The sequence below is a fragment of the Oncorhynchus clarkii genome, chromosome 16 (assembly GCF_045791955.1).
Source record: "Oncorhynchus clarkii lewisi isolate Uvic-CL-2024 chromosome 16, UVic_Ocla_1.0, whole genome shotgun sequence".
NCBI lineage: Eukaryota > Metazoa > Chordata > Actinopteri > Salmoniformes > Salmonidae > Oncorhynchus > Oncorhynchus clarkii.
Genome location: NC_092162.1, coordinates 24,806,727 through 24,823,609, shown reverse-complemented (window position 1 = coordinate 24,823,609; position 16,883 = coordinate 24,806,727). Strand labels below are relative to the sequence as shown.

General features: G+C 41.1%; 1 protein-coding gene across 1 annotated transcript in view; it reads right to left on the bottom strand.

Moving 5' to 3' along the window:
* LOC139368246 (supervillin d) overlaps positions 1-16,883 on the bottom strand; it is a 113,888-nt gene that overhangs the window by 96,285 nt on the left and 720 nt on the right. The window lies entirely within an intron of this gene.

The window sequence follows — 16,883 nt, the reverse complement described above, 5'->3', positions numbered from 1 at the left end:
GCACCCTTCATCAAATAAACACCCTTTGTCAAAAAAAAATTTTGCACTGGGTTACCTTGGCTTGAGTAGCCTTCAATGACTTCTATAAACCCTGGATTGCTGATGCTGTGTACTGGCAAATGACAGGCTTTGAAACCACCGGTCAGCCATATTGGCACTACCCAGAAAGAGCAGTCCTCCATAATAGTGAAAGGAATTCTACAGTATTTCAATTAGATATTAAAAAGGACAAAATTACATGTATTTAACTAAATTTGTTGTAGTGGAGACAGTAACATTAGAACTTTCAAAAAAGTATACTTTAAGGAAAATATTTTAATATATTTAAGTTCAGCTCACACATTAAAACACATGCTTTAGGGTGTCCAATATAATAAATGTGGCAAAAACAAATGTAGACATGATTAATAAAATGTATTTCTATAGCTTCCAAAATATATGTATATTTTTTCAATGGTGGTGGTGGGGGGGGGGGGGGGCAAACTAACTGACTCCTTACTCCAGTATGTTTTAAAATTGTCAATCTATAAAAATAAATGATATACAATGCGCTTCTTTAGCTCACAGTGATATTGTTGATAAAAAAGTATATAAGCAGTCTCCTGGTAGTGTTTCCCAAGAGCACCCCTGGGGGAAACTGCATTGCAGTTTGGAAAAACTGACAGACTAAATTGGAAAGGTGGTTACTCTAGGATATCAACAAAAAAAAAAGAGACAACATTAAACACCATCTCAGGTTAGATATAGGCGAATGTCACTTATCAGCCTCAGTCTGGCCTACTGTAGAGGACAAAGACATCCAGACAGAGAGGGAGAGAGAGGAAAGGAAGGAAGAAAGAAAGAAAGAAAGGAGGCGGATAGTGAGGGGGGGGGGGGGGGGGGGGGACACAGCGAGGTGGAATGATTCATCCAGCCTATCCAACTCATGGGGTCTCGGGGCATCCACCAGACACCATCTGGACTGCTGGAATTCTAACGAGAAGTCGCCGTTAGGGGGTCTGCTGTACAGGCAGAGGGGGATGGGTTAGTAAATCCCAGAGATACAGTACATCAGATTTGAACCCTTCTGGACAACACAACAAAATCAGCTAGCCTACTTTGTACTTGATAGCCTACTTTGCAGTGGCTGGGTTAGGGCCCAGAGATACAGTCGAACAAACTGAACCTTTATGGGACCAGGCCTAACAGTTGACTTTTATAAAAATCAACCACAGCTCAACTACATGCTAAAGGAAGGAATTACCAGATGTGGGATTAACTGTTAATTCCCATTGAAACACAACAAAATCAGATAGCCTACTTGCTAAATATGAACTATGTAGAAACTGGAAACATACATAGGCTGATGCAGGAGTTTCTCTTGTAATGTGAGATTTCCTGAATGGAAATAAAAGGGTCTATCATTTGCATCGCCACCAGAGCTACGTCAGAGTTTGTGCCCTCTTATGAAAAGTTTGATGATGATGATGATTGGCTGGATAATGACCCAAGTATGAATGAGAGGCCAATTAGATGAAGTGGACATTCTGTCCATTCGACTACAATGTTTTCAAGTGTCATGTATGGACTGCAGTACTTCAACAGAGAACAATCCAGAGACGCAAACAAGGCTTTTACTATGACTCCATATGCAGTCAGACATTAGTCTTAGTGTCGCTTGTTGTATCGGAAATGCTGTCCAGATATATACACTTCAAATCATAGTTGGACTGATTGTCAACATATGTTCAATGTCACTGTGTCATCAATTACTGAATTCGCACACTTCATATAGAACTAAATCACAGGCCAAATTAGCTTATCTTCTTTTTGAGAGTGGCCGCTTTACAATGTCCACAAACTACTAGCGAGATTTACAAATATGTCTTAGAGGAGATTAGCCTCCTGGCTAACCCAAGCACCCTTCCCCTGGGAGTTCCTATTGCTCATATTGTCACATCCCCTCCACTCACTGTAAATATTTACAGAGTGAAACTGCCTGCCGAGACGGCCATTATGGTCCTCCCCCCTTGACTGCTGAGGAAAAAGGATGGGTCGGGGGACTTGTTTAAAAAGGTTGCAGTTAGACCATTTTTTTTATTTTATTTTGCAGTTGAACAATATACAATGTATTCCTATGTAATATATCAAGGCATTTAAATTAGGCTTTTGGGCTCATTTAAGCCCCTCACAATCCAGGAAATTATCTTTAAATGACCAGTTCCATATGATTTCTCAAACATTCTCAAGGTGCCTACTGAATATCCAGTGGGCACTTGTTTCTGAACTATCAAGAAATGCAGGCTTAACCAGGGTTCTTGATTTTGACTGTTCTCGGACTGTACAGTCAAGTACAAGTGTCGTTCGGAATAAAAAAATGATTCTGATCTTCCTGTGGCCCATCCACAACTGTAAACGTACAGTGCCTTGCGAAAGTATTCGGCCCCCTTGAACTTTGCAACCTTTTGCCACATTTCAGGCTTCAAAAATAAAGATATAAAACTGTATTTTTTTGTGAAGAATCAACAAGTGGGACACAATCATGAAGTGGAACGACATTTATTGGATATTTCAAACTTTTTTAACAAATCAAAAACTGAAAAATTGGGCGTGCAAAATTATTCAGCCCCCTTAAGTTAATACTTTGTAGCGCCACCTTTTGCTGCGATTACAGCTGTAAGTCGCTTGGGGTATGTCTCTATCAGTTTTGCACATCGAGAGACTGAATTTTTTTCCCATTCCTCCTTGCAAAACAGCTCGAGCTCAGTGAGGTTGGATGGAGAGCATTTGTGAACAGCAGTTTTCAGTTATTTCCACAGATTCTCGATTGGATTCAGGTCTGGACTTTGACTTGGCCATTCTAACACCTGGATATGTTTATTTTTGAACCATTCCATTGTAGATTTTCCTTTATGTTTTGGATCATTGTCTTGTTGGAAGACCAATCTCCGTCCAGTCTCAGGTCTTTTGCAGACTCCATCAGGTTTTCTTCCAGAATGGTCCTGTATTTGGCTCCATCCATCTTCCCATCAATTTTAACCATCTTCCCTGTCCCTGCTGAAGAAAAGCAGGCCCAAACCATGATGCTGCCACCACCATGTTTGACAGTGGGGATGGTGTGTTCAGCTGTGTTGCTTTTACGCCAAACATAACGTTTTGCATTGTTGCCAAAAAGTTACATTTTGGTTTCATCTGACCAGAGCACCTTCTTCCACATGTTTGGTGTGTCTCCCAGGTGGCTTGTGGCAAACTTTAAACAACACTTTATGGATATCTTTAAGAAATGGCTTTCTTCTTGCCACTCTTCCATAAAGGCCAGATTTGTGCAATATACGACTGATTGTTGTCCTATGGACAGAGTCTCCCACCTCAGCTGTAGATCTCTGCAGTTCATCCAGAGTGATCATGGGCCTCTTGGCTGCATCTCTGATCAGTCTTCTCCTTGTATGAGCTGAAAGTTTAGAGGGACGGCCAGGTCTTGGTAGATTTGCAGTGGTCTGATACTCCTTCCATTTCAATATTATCGCTTGCACAGTGCTCCTTGGGATGTTTAAAGCTTGGGAAATCTTTTTGTATCCAAATCCGGCTTTAAACTTCTTCACAACAGTATCTCGGACCTGCCTGGTGTGTTCCTTGTTCTTCATTTATGCTCTCTGCGCTTTTAACGGACCTCTGAGACTATCACAGTGCAGGTGCATTTATACGGAGACTTGATTACACACAGGTGGATTGTATTTATCATCATTAGTCATTTAGGTCAACATTGGATCATTCAGAGATCCTCACTGAACTTCTGGAGAGTGTTTGCTGCACTGAAAGTAAAGGGGCTGAATGATTTTGCACACCCAATTTTTCAGTTTTTGATTTGTTAAAAAAGTTTGAAATATCCAATAAATGTCATTCCACTTCATGATTGTGTCCCACTTGTTGATTCTTCACAAAAAAATACAGTTTTATATTTTTATGTTTGAAGCCTGAAATGTGGCAAAAGGTCGCAAAGTTCAAGGGGGCCGAATACTTTCGCAAGGCACAGTATTGCATGTACAATATAGTATGCATTTATAACATGCAGTGCATTCGGAAAGTTCTCAGACCCCTTGACTTTTACATTTTAGCATCATTCTAGGTCTTTAGAAAAGATGTGCTAATTTATTAAAAAATATATTTTTTTAAAAGGAAATATCACTTTTTCTCCTGAGCGCTCAGGACCTCCGCCCCCCAGTCTAAGGTTTGCCTTCCAACATGACGACGACCATAAGCACACAGCCACTCAATGTCCTTGAGTGGCCCAGCCAAAGCCTAGACTTGAACCCCATCCAACATCTCTAGAGACCTGAAAAAAGCTGTGCAGCGACGCTCCCCATTCAACCTGACAGAGCTTGAGAGGATCTGCAGAGAATAATGGGAGAAACTCCCCAAATATATGTGTGCCAAGCTTGTAGCATCATACCCAAGAAGAGTCGAGACTGTAATCGCTGCCAAAGGTGCTTCAAAGTACTGAGTAAAGGGTCTGAAAACTTACGTAAAATGTCCGTTTTTTTATTTAATACATTTGCAAACATTTCTAAAACCAGTTTTTACTTTTTCATTGTGGGGTATTGTGTGTAGATTGAGGGGGGGGGGGACAATTTAATCCATTTTAGAATAAGGCTGTATTGTAACAAAATGTGAAAAACATCAACAGGTCTGAATACTTTCTGAATGCATTGAACAAAAATATAAACGAAACATGTAAAGCATTGGTCCATGTTTCATGAGCTGAAATAAAAGATCCCAGAATTGTTTCATATGCACAAAATCTTATGTCTCAAATGTTGTCCATCAATTTGATTGCATCCCTGTTAGTGAACATTTCGCCTTGGCCAATATAATCCATCCACCTGACAGGTGTAGCATATCAAGAAGCTGATTAAACAGCATGATCATTACACACAGGTGCACCTTGAGCTGGGGACAAAAGGCCACTAAAATGTGCAGTTGTCAAAACACAACGCCACAGATATCTCAAGTTGAGGGAGTGTGCAATTGTCATGCTGACTGCAGGAATGTCCACCAGTTGTTGCCAGAGAATTGAATGTTCATTTCTCTACCACAAGCCGCCTCCAATGCCGTTTTAGAGTATTTGGCAATACGTCCAACCCGCCTCAAACACAGACCATGTGTAACCACTCCAGGACTGTCACATTCGGCTTCTTCACCTGCGGGATCGTGAACCAGACAGTTGATGATACGAAGTAGTATATCGGTCTGCAATAAAGCCTGATTGACTGGGCCTGGCTCCCCAGTGGGTGGGCCTAGGTCACAAGTAGAAGGGCCTACATCCTCCAAGGCACACGCCCTTGCCCAGTTAAGTGAAATCCATAGATTAGGGCCTAATGAATTTATTCCAATTAACTGTTCCGTACATGAACTTTAACTCAGTAAAATCTTTGAAATTGTTGCATGTTGCATTTATATTTTTGTTCAGTATATAGTTACTAGCTATTCATCCTTGACGTCATACTTGCATTAAGTGCAATACATCACTGCATCATCTGCATTACTGTAGGTACACTAATGGCCCTTGAGCCTGATGGCAATGGACCAAAGCCAGCCAATGTTTATGTCAGGTGTCATTAGGGTTGCACATTTTGTGGAAATGTATTTGAATTACTGGAAATATACGCAAATTAATATTAATACCATTTAAAATGTAGATGTTTTTTGCAATGTATATTTATAATATCATATGGAGACAGAATCATTAAGTTACAAATTGAACTTGAATAAAATGAGTTGACTCTTCACATGGGATGATTCCACTGAACACCAAAAGAAAGGGAATATTGAATGATCCCCAAGGATCCATCAAAAACATTTAACATACATCTGTAAAATGATAATCTAGGAAGTAAAGCTTTGGTTGTCTTCCTCCCAGGCTTCCATGTCTTCTCCCTGGACCTCCTCAATGTCCACCTCTTGAACATCAGACTCTGAGGACTCATCTTCACTGTCACTTTCCAACCTTGTTGAGGATGGCTCGCTGTCAGGCTCAAAAAGCCACAAACTTGCCTGGATGGCCACCAATTTTTCAACCCTTGTATTGGTCAGCCTGTTGCGTGCTTTGGTGTGTGTGTGTTCCCAAACAAGGACCAGTTGCACTCGGAGGTGGCTGATGTTAGTGGGCTTAGGAGGATGATGGAGGCAACAGGGGAAAGAGCCTCAGATCCACAAAGTCCCTTCCACCAGGTGGCTGATGAGATAAGTTGACTGCCATATTGCATCTCCATCCCAAAGCCCTTGCTTGGAAGTGTACTTTGTCAGACTGCCAAGAACCTTGCCTTCATCCAGGCCAAGGTGGCGAGACACAGTAGTGATGACACCATAGGCCTTGTTGATCTCTGTACCAGACAGGATGCTCTTGCCAGCATACTTGGGGTCCAACATGTATGCTGCAGCATGTATGGGCTTCAGGCAGAAGTTGTCCCACTTTTTTATGCATTTCAGAACTGCAGTTTCCAATCCTTGGAGCAACAGTAAAGTGGGCAGGGCCGTACAGATTTCTTCTCTTACTTCTGCAAGAGTCTGAACATCAGACAGGATGTCATTGTCTCCCTCAATCCATGCAATGGCTACTGCTATAGGTTTCAGGAATTTCAGGCTGCTTACCACTCTCTCCCAAAATACATCATCCAGGTGGATCCTCTTGATGGGGCTGTCCATATCGGCAGACTGTGATATGGCCATTTCTTGGATAGACTCCTTCCCCTCCAGGAGACTGTCAAACATGATGACAACACCGCCCCAACGGGTGTTGCTGGGCAGCTTCAATGTGGTGCTCTTATTCTTCTCACTTTACTTGGTGAGGAAGATTGCAGCTTTAACTTGATGACCGTTCACAAAACGAACCATTTCCTTGGCCCTCTTGTAAAGTGTATCCATTGTTTTCAGTGCCATGTCGTCCTTGAGGAGCAGATTCAATGCATGAGCAGCACAGCCAATGGGTGTGATGTGAGGGTAGGACTCCTCCACGTTAGACCAAGCAGCCTTCAAGTTTGCAGCATTGTCTGTCACCAGTGCAAATATCTTCTGTGGTCCAAGGTCATTGATGACTGCCTTCATCTGCAATGTAGAGACCGGTGTGTCTGTTGTCCCTTGTGTCTGTGCTCTTGTAGAATACTGGTTGAGGTGTGGAGATGTAGTTAATTATTCCTTTCCCACAAACATTCGACCACCCATCAGAGATGATTGCAATACAGTCGACTTTCTCTATGATTTGCTAGAACTTCACTTGAACTCTACATCCAGCAAATGAGTAGAACAAGGATGTCTGGTTGGGGTGAATGCTGGGCGAAGAACATTCTGAAATCTCTTCCAATGCACATTGCCTGTGAGCATCAGAGGTTAACCAGTTGCATACACAGCTCAAGCAAGACATTCATCAGCATTTCTCTGACGACATTCCTCAATTGAGTCCATGAGCTGTTGCTAGCGATAACAGGCTGACTACACTGCTCGCGCCGCAAAATAATTTTATTGTGCGCGCCAACGAGCGTCTGCATTGCCAAGCGTTAACCTCTTTGATCTCTAGGGGCGCTATTTCATTTTTGGATAAAAAACGTTCCCGTTTTAAGCGCGATATTTTGGCACGAAAAGATGCTCGACTATGCATATTCTTGACAGTTTTTGAAAGAAAACACTCTGAAGTTTCAGAATCTGCAAAGATATTGTCTGTAAGTGCCCCAGAACTCATTCTACAGGCGAAACCAAGATGATGCATCAACCAGGAAATGAGCAGAATTTCTGAAGCTCTGTTTTCCATTGTCTCCTTATATGGCTGTGATTGCGCAAGGAATGAGCCTACACTTTCTGTCGTTCCCCCAAATTGTTAGCAGCATTGTGACGTATTTGTAGGCATATCATTGGAAGATTGACCATAAGAGACTACATTTTCCAAGTGTCCGCCTGGTGTCCCTGCGTCGAAATTGGAGCGTAAAGCCAGGTGCAATTATTTTTCCATTTGAGAGCAAGGAGAAACCAGGCTTCCACGAAGGATATATCATTGAAGAGATATGTGGAAAAACACCTTGAGGATTGATTCTAAACCACGTTTGCCATGTTTCAGTCGATATTATGGAGTTAATTTGGAAAAAAGTTCGCGTTTTGAGGGCTGAATTTTCGTTTTTTTTTTTTTTTTTTTTGGTAGCCAAATGTGATGTACAAAACGGAGCTATTTCTAATACACAAAGAATATTTTTGGAAAAACGGAGCATCTGCTATCTAACTGAGAGTCTCCTCATTGAAAACATCAGAAGTTCTTCAAAGGTAAGTTATTTTATTTGAAGGCTTTACTTGTTTTTGTGATAGTTGCCTGCTAAATGCTAACGCTAATGCTAACGCTAATGCTAACGCTAAATGCTACGCTAGCTAGCTACTGTTACACAAATGATTGTTTTCCTATGGTTGAAAAGCATATTTTGAAAATCTGAGATGACAGTGTTGTTAACAAAAGGCTAAGCTTGAGAGCTAGCATATTTATTTCATTTCATTTGCGATTTTCATGAATAGTTAACGTTGCGTTATGGTAATGAGCTTAGGTCTATAAATAGAATCCCGGATCCGGGTTTGGTCGTCGCAACAGGTTAAAATAGAAGTCAGTTCTATTTGTGAAGCAGATCCCATTGCAAGTCCTGCCTCTCCCATCTCATTGGTTTATAGAAGCAGATACCCACATGCCATCTCCTCATTTGTTATATGTGACTGAAAGACAAACAAAGTCAGTGGCGGTAATGCACCTCATTTTTGAAAGTTGCCAATCACAATATAAAGTCAAGAGAAGAAAAAGCCTGTAAGGAGAAGAGATGACTAGAAACGATTCGGATGACCGTTATGTGTAGATTAATTGGTGGGGTAGAGGACCTTGTGCATTTCAGGTAAAATAACAACTCAATGTTTATATCCCAGGACAAATTAGCTAGCAACCGCAAGCTAGCTAAATAGGACAAATTAGCTAGCAAGTGCAAGCCAGCTAGCTAAATTGCCATAAATGTTTAATGCTTTTCGACCTGTCCCCAAAATAATATAATTGGTTCAGAGTTTGTTTTGATCTTTTTCGTGATCGCGTTGGACAAAATACATTTATGCACGATGGTGCACGCGCGCAGCCGGTTTGGGTTCCGTGTAAGGTGTCTGACTTCTATTCCAGGTGAAAATGATGAATCAGAGGTTGCTTGTTGTGAGCTCTGAGGGAACTTTATGCACTTGGCCAGATGATTCTGCATCTGTTGCATTCTTCACATATGATTTGGCACAGTATCTGCAAAAGTACACAGCTTTTTCTTCTACATTACTGCAGTGAAATGTCTCCAGACATCAGATAGTGGCATTTTCCTGTTAAAGATTAGAAAAATTGTTTAAATTATTATTTTTTTTTTAAATATTTTTTTAAATATTCCACACACAGATAAATAGTTAAGCAGTTAGATTAAAGAACTCCTTCGTAAGATAAATGTTTTAAAATTAAAGATGTATGGAAACAGGTGAATTAACACTCATTTAGCAGGCTCAAGCAAGCTAAAACCCACATGGTAGCAAACACCAACTAGCAGAAATTGTTACTAAGCTGTAAATGATTAAAACACACTTTGCTGTAGACTACGATTTACTAGTTGACAACAAAAAAAATCATGCATGTCATATAAAATATATTCACCCCACCCAAAATTGTAATCAAAACTTTTCAGAAAGCATGTAGTCATTGTCTCAGACAGTGTAGTAACATGGGCTCAATAGCATCTCATTAGTGTGCAAGATCTTCAGAATCATCTGTACATGTGATGGAAGTATTCACTGTGCATGCAGAGGGTTGCAATTCCATTAAATTGGGGATAATTTAATCAAAATATGCCACAAGACCTAGAATTGCCTTGTGTATGCCACAAAAAAGGTCCACTTATAAGCTAACTTTTTTTAAGCAAAATTCCCCAAATTCCAGGGCTTAACTTACCATGGAAATTTTCCAACACTTTGCACATTTTTCAGACCCTTTGCAACCATATGTGTCATACAATGTTAATGAAGGATATTAGTGGATGAGGTTAAACAGGTTTAATCTCAGGCAGTTTCACCAAAGGAGCGGTGTTAACTTCATCTAGTGTCCTAACAAAAAAACAAAAAAAATGTAACATTGTCTGTCAGGGACCGGAATGTTAGCAGTGTCAATAGCAATATGGCTTGAGCAACAAGTCAACCCCATTGCAAAGTGAGAGCTGTCAACATCAAACAAATGCAATACCACCTTTTCTTAGCAGAGCACTTCAGGTGTGCCAAACCAAGCTTTATCCAACATAGGGTTTACCAGCCACCCTCATCCTCTCTCCTCTTCATTCCCTCCTTTGTTGAGTGACAGATACCTGCATACGCAACCCAACACCACCCAGGACCACAGTCACACGTTCAGCTGAGTGATGATGACACTTAACACTTAACTGCCAAACAATGGAGTCAATGTCACCTTGTTTGGAGTCTCCAATCCATTTACATGGTCAAAATAAAAGGATGGGTAAAACAGAGAAACAAAGTCAGAGAAAACGAGTGCCGCTCCCTGCTTGGAAATGTTCCACTGTTTTAGCTAGAATGTCCTCTCTGGGGCAAGAAGGCCTTGTATGCGCATGTAGTAGGTCATTATGAAAACCTTTTTTTTTACCCAAACACAATGTGGCATATCAAGACACCCATCAACATTCTTCTCCCCTTCTTGCTTAACTCCAGCCGATGGTTGGGTATGATATGGCCGGAAGGCCTGTTGTGACATAGCTAGTACTGTCAGAGATGTGTCTACTTTATCCATGATAAAATTAGTCTGCCTCAAATATCATTATGTCCACAGTGTAGCTACAAAACTACCAACAGTCAGTGTAAAAATAAGAATTGTAGTAGCAGTGTGATAAAGGCAGTTTAGTAAGAGAACAATTTGCAGATATGTGCAGCACGTCATTGCTCCCCCTCTCTCTCGGCTGTGTGTGATTCTTACTAGCTGTCACTCAAATGCCGAGGGGCTGGATCTCATCGGCTAGAACTCAAATTTCTAGGGGGCTGGCCTATGTGGGGGAGATGTAGGTAAAATGGCACAGCACCTCTTCCATAAAACAGTTGCTTTCAAATTTGGGATTATGTGGCTAATTGAGGTGAGAGTAATTCAGCTCATAGATTATGCACGTATGAACTATACACAAATACATCCAGCCCAAAGCAGTGCATGCCTTTAACTACAGTATCATGATGACATAACACACAAGTGCTTGACAGAAATGTACTGCACAAAACCAGCCTAACTCCTGCACACACATTGTGCACAGTACTCTCACACACACACTACACTTACTTGTACCTTGTTTCATACAGCTTGCATGGAGCTGCTATATGGACAGATTATGCCTTGATTGCAAAATAATATTTTGCCAACTAAGCTCATGCCGCACTCAAACATTCACTCCTATGGCAAAATGGCTGCCTTATGTTACATCTTACTACTACAGTATGAAACAACTAGGCCTACAGCACATTCTTGTTCTGTTTTATCTTGCTTCTTTAACTTTGATTTCACAGGTGTGTTTAAGAACACTTCCCCTGCTTGCTCGTTCGCAGTCATTGTTTGCAGAGATTTTGTCTCTGCCTTGCTTGAGGAGAACCCAGGCTGTCCAAGATTCAAGTATATGCTCTGTCAACCAAAACACTTAGGGTAGTTTTCTGGGCACACCGCCAAGGCCAATACAGTGGGTGAAACAAGAATAGAGTTAGCTTTTATGACGTTGAGCTCATTCAGTGTATGGGCTCCATTCAACAGTGCGGTGCATGAATGACATTCACATTCAATGGAGCTCTCGTCTAGCAGCTGTTTTAGAAGAGTTGGCACTTGACTGTATTGATACAAAAGCAGAATACATGGAATAGTGGCGTGAGAAGTTAAGACCAATTGGCCACATACTAATGATGTGTTATTCAGTTGGAATATTCTGTTGATTGCAGTTGCAGATACTTTGACAATATTGTGAAATAGATTGGCTGTTCGGGGTGTAGAAAACACTGAACAAGATCTACATCTTCACAGTAGGCTACCTGATCTAGTCTTACTAGCATGGGAACTAAACAAAGAAGGAAGCCACAAGGACTCGCATATCTCCAGACTATGTAAATATGTAACAACATTAAGCACAGGCGAAATTGCCAAGGGGGATGGGGGGGCATGTTAGCATATTAACACTTCAAAAGCAAAATGGCAGAATGTTTAGAATTGCATGAAATGCGTTTTAAAAACATGACACAAGTGTTTTATCCATGGTACATATATAGGGACTGGGTATAAGGTAGGCGAACTCTAACTATAATATAACTCAGTCTTCATCTTTTGTGTGTTCTTGTTCTAAATGTAAATAAATATGCATGTGTGCATCATAATACAACTCAACTGTGTCTTCATAATATTTGCCTTGAAATACCTCCATTAGTGATCGTGGCGACTTATCCTTCCACTTATACTGTGTTTTCAAAATATCCCTCCATATAACCCTCAAGAAAAGACATAAGTCATGTCAAACTGGATGTGTCACTGCAACCTTAAAAGGTCCTAAATGAAGTCACGATTGCCCTTGATTATAAGCAATGTTGTGCTGCTATTTTTATTGACTTGGCCAAAGCTTTTGATACGGTAGACCGGGTATTCCCAAACTGGGGAAGTGGTACGCAATTAAAAATGTGAAGAACAAATTATTATTTTTTGTAATTCACATTTTCAAACAGTACATTTATATTTTCCAACGTGGCTATACATTTGGGTGAGTTTTTTTTTTCTCGGCTGAGTAGCCTTGGTTTAATTGTATTTTTGGCAGTGAAACATCTAGTGTCCAGTGAAAAAACAACACAATGTCAAATACAGGTAGCCTAGTTAAATAATTAACATCCAATCACATTAACCGTTACACTCTCACGGGAAACCTTCACTCTTGCGAAGATATTTAGAAATGAAACATGACCATTTGAAAAATAAGTCATGGGAGTTTGAGCCAGAATAAAGATGTCTTACTACTCGAAAGTCATGTATAGCAACAGATACCATTAATAAGAAGGGGTTAGAAACATCTTATATAGTGAGCTACCAAGTAGCTAGGACAGGCAAGCCCCATTCTATTGTGGAGGACTTCATTCTTCCTGCTGCCGCAGATAAGGCTGGGACAACGCTGGGGGAGAAGGCCAAAAACTATACAGACAATGACTTCATCAAACAACACTGTTTCACGACGCATCAGTGACATGGCAGGAGATGTTTTGAAACAATTACTGCTTTGCATACAAGCTAGTGAATTATATGCGTTACAGCTGGATGAGTCAACAGACTCAGGGTCTGGCACAGCTCCTGGTATATGCCCGTTACATTTATGGGGGGGTCAATTAAGGAAGACATGTTGTCCTGGTTTGCAGAAGAGGATGAGAGGATAGTTTTAAAGTACTGGACAGCTTTGTGACATCAAATGGACTTTGGTGGTCAAAATGTGTTGGTATCTGTATTGATGGCGCAAAAGCCATGACTGGGAGACATCGTGGAGTGGTAACGCGAGTGCAAGCAGTTGCTCCCAACGCCACTTTGGTACACTGCAGCATCCACCGAGAGGCTCTTGCTGCCAAGGGAATACCCAACAGCTGGAAAGACGTTTTGGACACTACCGCGAAAAATGGTTAAAGCAAGGCCCCTGAACTCTTGTGTATTTTCTGCATTATGCAATACAGGCAGCGACCATGTAACACTTTTATAACATACCAGCACAGAAGTATTGACCCGTTTTTTTAAATGGAGACGAGCTTAGTTTTACTGACCATAATTTTCAATTGTCTGACCGCTTGCATGATGACGAGTTCCTCACACAATGTTTTTTCTCGCCTGAATGATCTGAATCTAGGATTACAGGGAATCTCCGCAACTATATTCAATGTCCGGGACAAAATTGAGGCTATGATTTAGAAGTTGTAGCTCTTCTCTGTCTGCATTAACAAGGACAACACACAGGTCTTTCCATCATTCCATCATAATTTTTGTGTTCAAATGAATTCAAGCTTATGGACAATGTCAAATGTGATATGGTGAAGCACCCGAGTGAGCTGGGTGCTCAATTACGCAGGTACTTTCCCGAAACTGACGACACAAACAACTTGATTCTTTATCCATTTCATGCCCTGCCTCCAGTCCACTTACTGATATCTGAACAAGAGAGCCTCATCGAAATTGCAACAAGTGGTTCTTGGCACTCACTAGCAAGAAACTAAACACATGCACAGACTGTGTGGGAAAAATTATTTAAGACAAACCCTCTCCAATACAACCCAAAATTCTAGAGTTATGTGCATCCTTTCAAGCACACCCTTCTCATTAACCTGTGGTGAGTTATTCACCATTTTTGATGAACAAATAAGGTTCTATATGTAAGATGGCTAAATAAAGCAAAATAGAGCAAAATGATTTATTATTATTATTATTATTGCCCTGGTCCTATAAGAGCTCTTTGTCACTTCCCACGAGCCGAGTTGCGACAAAAACTCACACTCATTCTTATGTTTAAATGTATTGTATAGTGTCTATAGTGACTTACAATGATGGCAAAAAACAATATTTGAGAGTGCGCTGACCCTGGTGCTAGAGGGGGTACACAGCTGGAGGTTGAATGTTTGAAGGTGTACAAGATTATAAAAAGTTTGGGAACCACTGCGGTAGACCATTCCATTAGTGGGCCGGCTAAGAAGTATTGGTGTCTCTGAGGGGTCTTTGGCCTGGTTTGCTAACTACCTCTTTCAAAGAGTGCAGTGTATAAAGTCCGAACATCTGCCATCTCAGCCACCGCCTGTCACCAAGGGAGTACCCCTTGGCTCAATCCTAGGCCCCACACTCTTCTCTATTTACAACAACAACATAGCTTAAGCAGTAGGAAGTTCTCTCATCCATATGCAGATATGCAGATGATACAGTCTTACACTCAGAGCTTGCCCCTCCCGGATTTTGTGTTAAACGCTCTACAACAAAGCTTTCTTAGTGTCCAACAAGCTTTCTCTGCCCTTAACCTTGTTCTGAACACCTCCAAAACAATGTGGTTTGGTACAAAGAATGCCCCTCTCCCCACCGGTGTGATTACTACCTCTGAGGGTTTAGAGCACAAGTACTTGGGAATATGGCTAGACGGTACACTGTCCTTCTCTCAGCACATATCAAAGCTGCAGGCTAAGGTTAAATCTAGACTTGATTGCCTCTACAACAGCTGCCTAACTAACCATGATTCAGATGACCACCCTACCCATGCTAGATTAAGGAGATGTAATTTATAGGTTGGCAGGTAACATCGTACCCAAGCCGGCCGAGTGCAAATTGATTTTGTCCACCCACAACAAACGCGATCACGACACACAGGTTGAAATATCAAAACAAACTCTGAACCAATTATATTAATTAGGGGACAGGTCGAAAAGCATTAAACATTTATGGCAATTTAGCTAGCTAGCTTGCAGTTCTAGCTAATTTGTCCTATTTAGCTAGCTTGCTGTTGCTAGCTAATTTGTCCTGGGATATAAATGTTTAGTTATTTTACCTGAAATGCACAAGGTCCTCTACGCTGACAATTAATCCACACATAAAACTGTCAACCGAACTGTTTCTAGTCATCGCACCTTCTTCCAGGCTTTTTCTTCTTTGGACTTTATATGGCGACTGGCATCTAATAGTATTACCATGACGATGACCGACCTCAGTTCGTCTTTCAATCACCCACGTGGGTATAACCAATGAGGAGATACCCACGTGGGTATCTGCTTCTATAAACCAATGAGGAGATGGGAGAGGCAGGAGAGGCAACTTCTATTTTAGCACGCGGTGGTGGTCAGCATGTAAGGGTGCTTTCGGGCAGCTAGATGTTCTCTACCATTCTGCCATCAGATTTGCCACCAATGCTCCTTATAGGACACATCACTGCACTCTATACTGCTCTGTAAAACTGGTCATCTCTGTATACCCGTCACAAGAGCCACTGGTTGATGCTTATTTATAAAACCCTCTTAGGCCTCACTACCCCTATCTGAGATACCTACTGCAGCCCTCATCGTCCACATACAACACCCGTTCTGCCAGTAACATTATGTTAAAAGGTCCCCAAAGCACACACATCCCTGGGTCGCTCCTCTTTTCAATTTGCTGCAGCTAGAGACTGGAACGAGCTGCAAAAAAAATAAAAAATAAAACCGTACAGTTTTATCCCCATCTCTTCATTCAAAGACTCAGTCATGCACACTCTTACTGAGTTGTGACTGCTTCGTGTGGTGCATTGTTGTCTCTACCTTCTTGCCCTTTGTGCTGTTGTCTGTGCCCAATGTTTGTACCTTGTTTTGTGATTGTACCATGTTGCTGTCATGTTGTGTTTTTATGTGTTGCTGCCATGCTGTTGTTGTCTTAGGTCTCTCGTCATGATGTGTGTTTGTCCTATATTTTTCATCCCAGCCCCTATCCTCACAGTAGGCCTTTTGCCTTCTGGTAGGCCGTCATTGTAAATAAGAATTTGTTCTTAACTGACTTGCCTAGTTAAGTAAAGGTTAATTAAAAATGTTTTTTTCTAAACTGTAGAATTGTAGGAAATTCGTTATAAATTGTATTTTAGTTTTTTTATTAGGGGGAGTACCCCTGGACCCGGTCTACTGTTCATCTACACTACAATTTTGCCCTTAACATCAAAGTCTGAGTGAGCAGTTGATCTTTGAGCGTAACACAAAATACACACACCCACCTATATATACAGATCAGCTAAGTAGACTACAGCAGTAGACCTACTTCTCCGACAAAATCTATGCAGACAAGTTGTCTTTCAGGCAATTGAATGACATCTTTCAATATCACAGAA